Here is an 8,652-nt window from a genome sequence, read left to right as displayed (position 1 = left end):
TGCCTGCGTGTCAGCCCGTCGGTTCCGGGAAGCCGTCGCCTGAGTATTGACACTTGTGACTCACTGGCCAACGCTCGTACTTCCAGGTCTCTGCGGTATGCGAGTAATTATCCGATGACCCGCATCTGTACTTACCCGATTTTGTTCTCTCCCGTCTCAAGTGTTCCTTCCGTGCCTTCCCCGCCTCGCTGCTTGCTCCAGCCACGCCGCCGTGCCACACCACCTGCTCACGTTATGTCCAAACTCACGAAAGGTTTCTATCACCCCGTTAAGGGTAGGGAAGCCACTCGGCGCCTCATAGCTCTCCCCCAAGGTTCGAGTTCCGTAGCATCCTACTCAATTGGTTTCTGGATACTCACAATTGAATGCGGGTGGAACGACGCAGCACAAAGGGAAAGACGAACTCGGGACCAGGGACAAACCCACCTCCCTCAAAAATGGAATTTCTTTAGCCATAATACAAGACAACCTCCCCCAGGAACGACAGCGCCGCTTCTCTCAGAGGTTATGCATCTATTGTGGACAGCCTGGTCACTTTATTGCCACCTGCACTCTCAAGCCACAAGACCAGGCTCACCAAGACCTGAGAGTGTCGTGGCGAGCCAAACCAACACCTCCCGAAGCTCTCCCTCCCATATAACTGTTCCCGCATGCATTCTTGGTCCCGTTCGCAATACACCAGTCTCTGCCCTCATTGACTCCGGCGGAGATGACAAATTTTATCCCTGAGTGCTTGGCGTCTCAGCTCTCGTTTCCCCCTCGAGCCCCTCCCGTCCTGTAAGAAGGTTACGGCCCAGCACGGGCGACTCATCTCCCCTGTCACCAACCCAACGGTACCATTCAAACTGCTAATTTCTGGGAATCATCGCGAAACGCTCAAATTATTTGTCATCTCCACTTGACGCCACTTGTCCCTTGGCTCAAACAACACAACCCTGTCATATATTGTACCCACCTGTCAATCACTGGTTGGAGTTACTTCTGTCATTCCCAATGTCTCCTTTCAGCCATCCCGTCCTCCAGCACACCTCAGCCGCCAGTTACACCTACCGATCTCTCCGGTTCACTGAAGATGATCACAATCTATCCCCCATGTTCAGCAAGGACCATACTCATCTTCTCCCGCTCCCCCGAAGAACAACGCCAGCATGTCCGTCAAGTCGTCCAACGCCTTCTTGAGAACCGCCTCTTCGTGAAACCTGAAAAATGCGAATGGCACCTCTCCTCCGTTCACTTTTTGGGCTACATCATTGCCAAAGGACAGTTACAACCAGACCCAGCAAAGATCCAAGCAGTCGTCAACTGGCCCATTCCCTCCACACACAAGGAGCTTCAACGTTTCCTAGGTTTCACCAACTTCTATCGATGTTTCATCCATGACTACAGAAAGGTTGCTGTACCTCTCACCTCCATCAGGTCACCTTTCCATTGGACCCCTGCCACATCTCAAACATTCAAACGCCTCAAAGAACTGTTCACCAGTGCTCCCATCCTGCGACACCCTGACCATTCCCTCCAGTTCGTGGTGGAGGTTGACGCCTCTGGCACGGGAGCTGGAGCAGTCCTCTCCCAGCGTGACCCAGTTTCCCAAAAACATCATCCCTGTGCCTTTTTCTCCCGTCGCTTGTCTACATCCGAGCAGAACTATGACAACGGAAACTGAGAGCTGCTAGCCATCGTTTGGGCCCTGGAGGAGTGGAGGCACTGGTTGGAGGGCACCGTTACACCCGTTATGAGATGGAATGACCACAAGAACCTAGTTTATCTCCGTTCCGCCAAGCGGCTTAATCCCCGGCAAGCTCGCTGGGCTTTATTTCTCAGCGGGTTCAATTTCTGCCTCTCTTTCCGCCCTGGTTCGTGCAATGGCAAGCCTGATGCCCTCTCCGCTATGTTTGCACCCCCCTCCAGTCCACCGGAACCAGAATCCATCCTCCCTTCCTCATGCTCCGTGGGAGCAGCCACTTGGACGATCGAACGGGTGATCAAAGAGGCTCAGAAGACTCACCCGGATCCCAAGACCGGACTTCCTAACTGACTGAAGGTAACACCGTCATCCTCACCAATATTGACCGGTTCTCCAAGTGTGTTCACTATGTACCTCTTCCCAAATTGCCCTCTGGTTTTGAGAAATACTAACCTTCTTGTCCTCCATGTGTTCAGACTTCATGGTATCCCTGTTGACATTGTATCGGACCGGGGTCCTCAGTTCTCATCCTGGGTCTGGAAGGAGTTCTGCAAGGCGATGGGCGCAGCAGCCAGCTTGTCTTCCGGCTACCACCCCCAAACCAATGGACAGACCGAGCGTGCAAATCAAAGCCTGGAATCGGCTCTTCGCTCCTCGCCATCCTGCCTCCTCGTGCACCTTCCTCCCATGGGTGGAATATACCCACAACTCCCTCACCAGGTCCGCCACAGGTATGACTCCCTTTATGGCATATTCCGGTTTCCAACCTCCTTTGTTTAAAGACCAGCAGTGGCGGTCCCCACTGTGAGGGAGCACCTTCGGCGAATCCTATCTGTATGGAAGGACGTCAAGGCTGCTCTGAATAAGCGGCTGGAGGATCTTCATCGAGCTCCCATTCCGGAATACAAGGTGAGTCAGATGGTTTGGCTCTCCTCCCATGACCTCCCACTCCAAACGGAGTCCCGTAAGCTCGCCCCTCGCTACATTGGTCCATTTCCTATCACCAAACTCATCAATGCCACCTCAGTTCAATTAAAACTCACCCAATCCCTCACGAGCCATCCAACATTCCACGTGTCTCTGCTTAAGCCGGTCTCCACCTTATTCATCTTCATATTCATCTTTTTTGGCATTCCAAGTGGAACTTTGAATACTTTTCATCCTATTTAGGGCAAGGAAGCTGGAAGCAGACAGCTCGATTTTTCTATTTGTCGCAGACTATTACTTTCCACATCTTAGCTGCAGAGATTGGTTTCAACAAAGTAGCCTTGTGCAGAATTTTTTCATTGGGGCCTTTGCTCAAGGGTTAAAGACGAGTTCGGAGTCCTGTAGTTAATTGCCCTGACCATCAGGATGGATAATCGATTGCTGGAACGACAAAGGGAACGAGCAACTGAACAACATGAATTTTTTTTTTTTAGAACCACTACTTCAGGGTAGGGCTGGGTTATATGGCAAAAAAAAAAAAAGTGTGGGCAAAAATTGTATTAACATTTGAAGTGTATTTGAAAAAAAAAAGAGATGGTGACTTTTTTTTTTTTTTTTTTACCCAACAGTACAAAATGTAGGGAAATATAAAGTAACACAGTGAACTAGCTTACAGTCTTGATTGAGTGTTTTTGCAGGGATGCAACACACAAAATAAACAAATTGCCCTCCTCATGGATGATGAAGATGCCTTAAAATATAAAGTGAACACTCTAATTTTCAAGTTATGACACGACATACTGTGTCGTGTTAACTTTATTTGCAAAAGTGCATCTTTAATAACAATACAGATTACGTAGTTTCAAGTTCAAATTTGACACGATACACAGAATGTAACAATATGAAAATTAGCAGGACTGAATACTCTGAAAAAAATACCTTTTGCGAACAACAACTTTCCACATGGTCAATATTTAAAACAATATTTAAAACAGTAAACCTTGTTGGGAGCAGGTGGGGTGCAGCCGGAGTCAAGCCGTGCGTGATGAATGGACGCGGGCTCTCACCGGTCAACTTGCAGTGTTCACCTCAGTTGCTGGGGCGAGGTGGGGCTCCTGATGAGGCGATGGGCTCCATGGAAGGACGGCTGAGTCAGTCTTAGCATTTTGAGCACCTAGGCGATAGGACAAGATGAAAGTGAAACAATAAAAAAACAGTGCCCACCTGGCTTGACGGGCGCTCAAATCTCTGAGCAGAGCAGATGTATTCCAAATTCTTGTGATCGGTCCACACAATGAATGGGTGTTCTGCTCCTTCAAGAAAATGCAGCCGTTCTTCCAATACCATCTTCACTGCTAAGAGTTCCTTGTCTCCGATCCCATAAGTCTTCTCCGCCTCAGACAGTCTGTGAGAAAAGCAGGCACAGGGGTGTACCTTACCATCCTCCGGGGATCGTTGGGACAGCACTGCGCCAACTCCTCCCTCCGATGCATCAACCTCAACAATAAATTGGACCAGGACGGGAGCAGAGGAAAACAGTCTCTTTAGTTGACAAAAAGCCAGGTCAGCCCCGTCCGACCAACGGAAAGGTGTCAAGGTAGATGTGAGAGCGGTGAGGGGGGCTGCAACTTGACTGTAGTTTCAAATGAACAGTCTGTAAAAATTGGCAAAGCCAAGGAAGTGTTGCAGCTCCTTTCGTGTCGAGGGTTTTGGCCGTTCAGTGACCGCGACAACCTTGGCTGGTCCATCTGGAGCTGCCCCTCGGCGATAACTTAGCCCAGGAAGGTGGTCCTTGGAACGTGGAACTCCCATTTTCCCACCTTCACAAAGAGCTTGTTCTCGAGAAGCCTCTGGAGAACATGTTGTTCGCGATCTGCGCTGAAACTGGAGAAGATCAGGATGTCATCCATGTACACAAACACAAATTTGCCAATCATGTCACGCAGGACGTCATTGACCAAGGCTTGGAAGACAGCAGGAGCGTTGGTCAAGCCGAATGGCATGACGAGGTAATCGTAGTGCCCTCTATGAGTGTTGAATGCCATCTTCCACTCATACCCCTCCCGAATGCGGACAAGATGGGATGCCTGGCGCAGGTCGAGTTTGGAAAAGATTGTTGCACCGTGAAGGAGGGAAAAGGCAGAATCAATCAGGGGCAAGGGGTACCTGTTCTTTATGGTGATTTTGTTAAGACCACGATAATCAACACATGGACAGAGGGTCTTGTCCTTTTTGTCTACAAAGAAAAAACCCGCTCCCACTGGGATGAGGAAGGCTGACTTATACCTGCCGCCAGCGACTCGCTGATGTATGAGATGTTAATGAGCCGGCTGCTGGGAAGTGGTCCACCGGGCTGGAGCTCTATAGCATAATCGTATGGTCTGTGCGGGGGCCGAGACGAGGTCTGGTGTTTACTGAATACTTGAGCTAAATTGTGGTAAATTACAGGAACACAAGACAAATTAGGCTCATCACTTGGACTCTGACCACTAGGCGGTCCCACAGCTGTCAACAAGCAGTTCTCATGACAAAAATTGCTCCAGGAAGTTATCTTTGGCACTGTCCGTTCGATGTCGGGATTCTGGGTGTCACGTGTTGATTCAGACGGGACCCAAGAGCAGGCGGAGGAGGAACTTGAGTGACTCACCAATGCCTCCTTCCTCATTGGTGAGACCCCCAGTTTGATGACGTGTGGGACATTTGGCGATGTAATGGCTAGCATCTCCACAAAAAACACAGATTGGCCGACCTCCTGCATGTCTTCTCCACATCTGAGAGTTTTGCTCGTCCCAGCTGCATAGCCTCGCTGCCATCCAGGGGCGGTGCTGAGGACAAAGGCTGTGGCTCGAAACTCGGCTTAGAAGCGTACAATGGTGAAGACGGGGAGGTAGGCGGTGTCGAGAGTCTCGAGTTGCTCACGGAGACGAAAATCTAATCTTATGGAAAGGTTAGTTAGTTGATCGAGGTCATTGGGGTCATCTCTGGACGCTAAGTCGTCCTTAATCGAGTCATTAAGATCTCCCCGAAAAATTTCCTGGAGTGCCTCGTCAGTGAAGTTGCTTTCTGCAGTGAGAGTTCTGAAAGTGATCGGGAATTCAGCCAGACTGCGAGTGCCCTGTCGGAGTGACATCAGCCGTCTAGCGGCCTCCCTCCCACGGACCGGGTGGTCAAAGATCTTTCTCATCTCCGCCGTGAAAGAACAGTATGACGCACAAATGGCCGACTGCCTCCTTCATTCTGCTGACCCCCATGAAAGTGCTGTACCCCGGCGGCAGCCTATGAGGTAGGCTATATTTGCATGGTCAGTGGAGTAAGAATGAGGTTGCTGCTCAAAAACGAGTGAGCACTGAATCAAAAAAGCGTGACAAGCCCCTAGATCACCATCATCCGGGATCGGGGCTGCCACGAACGGCTACCGCACAACCTGGGTGGGGTGGGTGACAGGAGGGGCGAGTGCCGTGACAGGTGGCTGTTGATCTTGAAGAGTCATGAGAGCTTGTGAGAAATCACGTACCTTCCCAACCAGCAGGGTTAGACCATGGTCGTGTTGCTCCAAAAGCAAGCCTTGTCCGGTAACGGTTTGGTTTACTGTAATTTATTAAATTCGCACACACCGAAACCTTAGAGCATGATTCAACAGAACGCCGGCATGTTTACATGCAACCGTTAGTGTTAGCACGAGCTACATAACTTTTTGTTGCCTCCTTGTGAGCTGTATCATATTAAAAATACATGAACATACCTCAAGCAATCCTTGAACAAACGTCTTCTCCCGATCGCCGGTGACCACCACCACCACACGTTTTTCCCCATTTAGGTGTTTTTTGACCAACACGATACACGCACGATCCATTGTTGTTGTCGTGGCCGATTGTTTCCGGTCACGTTTGTTTTGACAAAGCCCAGTGATCGTAAATGACATCAAAAGACACGTCACAAGGCTAAAAATAAAGTAGCTTTTGGATTAAAATCTACTTTATACGACGGTGACACGGAGTCAATGTCTTTTGATCGGATCGGCGAATTATGACATTAATGCTGATCGGCCGATCAGCATAAAATGCTAATTATCGGCCGATACCGATCAAGCCGATCAGATCGGTGTAAAGTCTAATTATTACCAGCAAATGCCCACAACGTTATCATTGTGTACTGCATGAGGCAACTTGCTCTTCAGTGATGGACCTGTTAATGTTGAGAAATGTATGGAGATTTTGTGGTATCTTGCAGTTTAAAAACAAATAACAATTGTTCCATATAAAATGTGGCCTATAACATATTTCAGAATGGGTGAATATGGTGTTACAGTACACATGCAGATAAAAAGAAAGCAATGAATCACACATCTTTGTCAGAGTATTAACAGATTCTTAACACAGCTGTGGGCCTTGAGATATGACACTGCACACAATGTCAATGTTTGTTATCGTTCATTGACCTTTACTAATGTTGCTGGAGCAGAGGTGCTTGCAAAATCACCTGCCAGAGTAAGTTGGAAAAGTGTTGCAAACAATGATGCAGGTGTATTTGTTTCTGTAACACCTGGTTTGTCAAAAGGAGCTGAGCTGATAAACTCCAGTGAACAAATTTGGGATTAGAGCAATAGTGAACCACGCACGCAGCTGGGAAAATTGAATTTGAAACGGAAATCAAGTTTTTAAAAAATGGAAATAATAATTGATATTTAATTTCTGACTTTTAACAATAAAACACTTTATTTTACCTTTACCTTTGCTCAAAGTCACAATTTTAAAATACTTGGTATGTTTCTGACAATATAACATTTATTGTTTATGAAATAAATAACAAATAGTGCTACTATTCAAAGTAAAACTTTTAATTTGTACCACACAATAAGGATTAATAAACCAATAGCGAAGCTGACCAAGTACCATCAAAATTTCACACTGTCTGATTCTGGGATTTCGAGTAAAACATTGCCCGATGTACCAAACATTCCAAATATGCTACTTTACATAATAGCACATTGTCATAAAAAAATAATACATCTGACTCTTACCTGCAACTGGGCGAGTGGCACAAGCCAGCGATATTTATTGTTTTAAGGCTTCAAGATGGTCACTGTTGATACTCTTGGGAACAATCAAAGCGTGGGTGAACATAATGATGTGAAATTAGTTTCTTCAAGAGCTAAGGAAAATTGGACAAGAATAAAGGGAATTCATGGATAACATACAACACAACTTTGAAAGAGCGTATTTAAAAATGAATAATCAACCCATGATTGCACACCCTTTTTTCTCTTGCAGACTGCAGGGTTCTTACTGATTTAGAGCAGTCTGATCTAATGTGGGAATAAAGATAATGTATACATTTTGCAGACACATGACTAAAATTACAAATCCTACAGGTGATCAAACATTTTGTATAAAGTAAATAGAGTTCTGATTCGTGATGCTACTGTGTGTCCTTTAAACTTATACAGAACAAATGTTCGACTCCTGATTGCACAGTGATAACAGACTGTAGATAAACAATTTAAGATTTGTGCAGACCCACGCAATGTATAGCAAATACTTACACAAATAGTTGAAAATTTTAGTGATACCACTTTGGAATTGCAATTACTGTGACAGAAGATTTGTATAATGCTTATCTAGCAACTGATGTGAGGACAGCGGGTATTTTACATAAGGGGTTAACGGTTTACGATGAGTTCCGTTGCTATGGTGGCAATGTAACACAAATTTGTAGGAACTCAGGCTTAAGAATGAGTCAGCGCCTATGCTAACACAGTAAATGTTTGCACATATGAAAACCAGTTCTAGGCCATCAATATAAAACAATCAAATGAAATACATGAAGTATGGCGGTAAGTGTACATGCTCTGTGTCATGTATGTTGAATATAAGTGTCTTTGTAAAAGTCAATGCAAATCTCAAGCTTCGGTTTACTATTCTCAATGCCAAAGGTCAAGGTTTCTGAAATCCTGACTTACCTTCATGTGTCATGATCTGTGCCCTGCAGTTCCTCTGCCGGGAATGGGTGGCGCTTTTTGCCTCTTTTTCCATCTCTCTCCA

Source organism: Phycodurus eques, chromosome 11 (genome assembly GCF_024500275.1).
Source record: "Phycodurus eques isolate BA_2022a chromosome 11, UOR_Pequ_1.1, whole genome shotgun sequence".
NCBI lineage: Eukaryota > Metazoa > Chordata > Actinopteri > Syngnathiformes > Syngnathidae > Phycodurus > Phycodurus eques.
The sequence above is the reverse complement of the archived record's forward strand: the minus strand, read 5'-3'. Positions refer to the sequence as shown.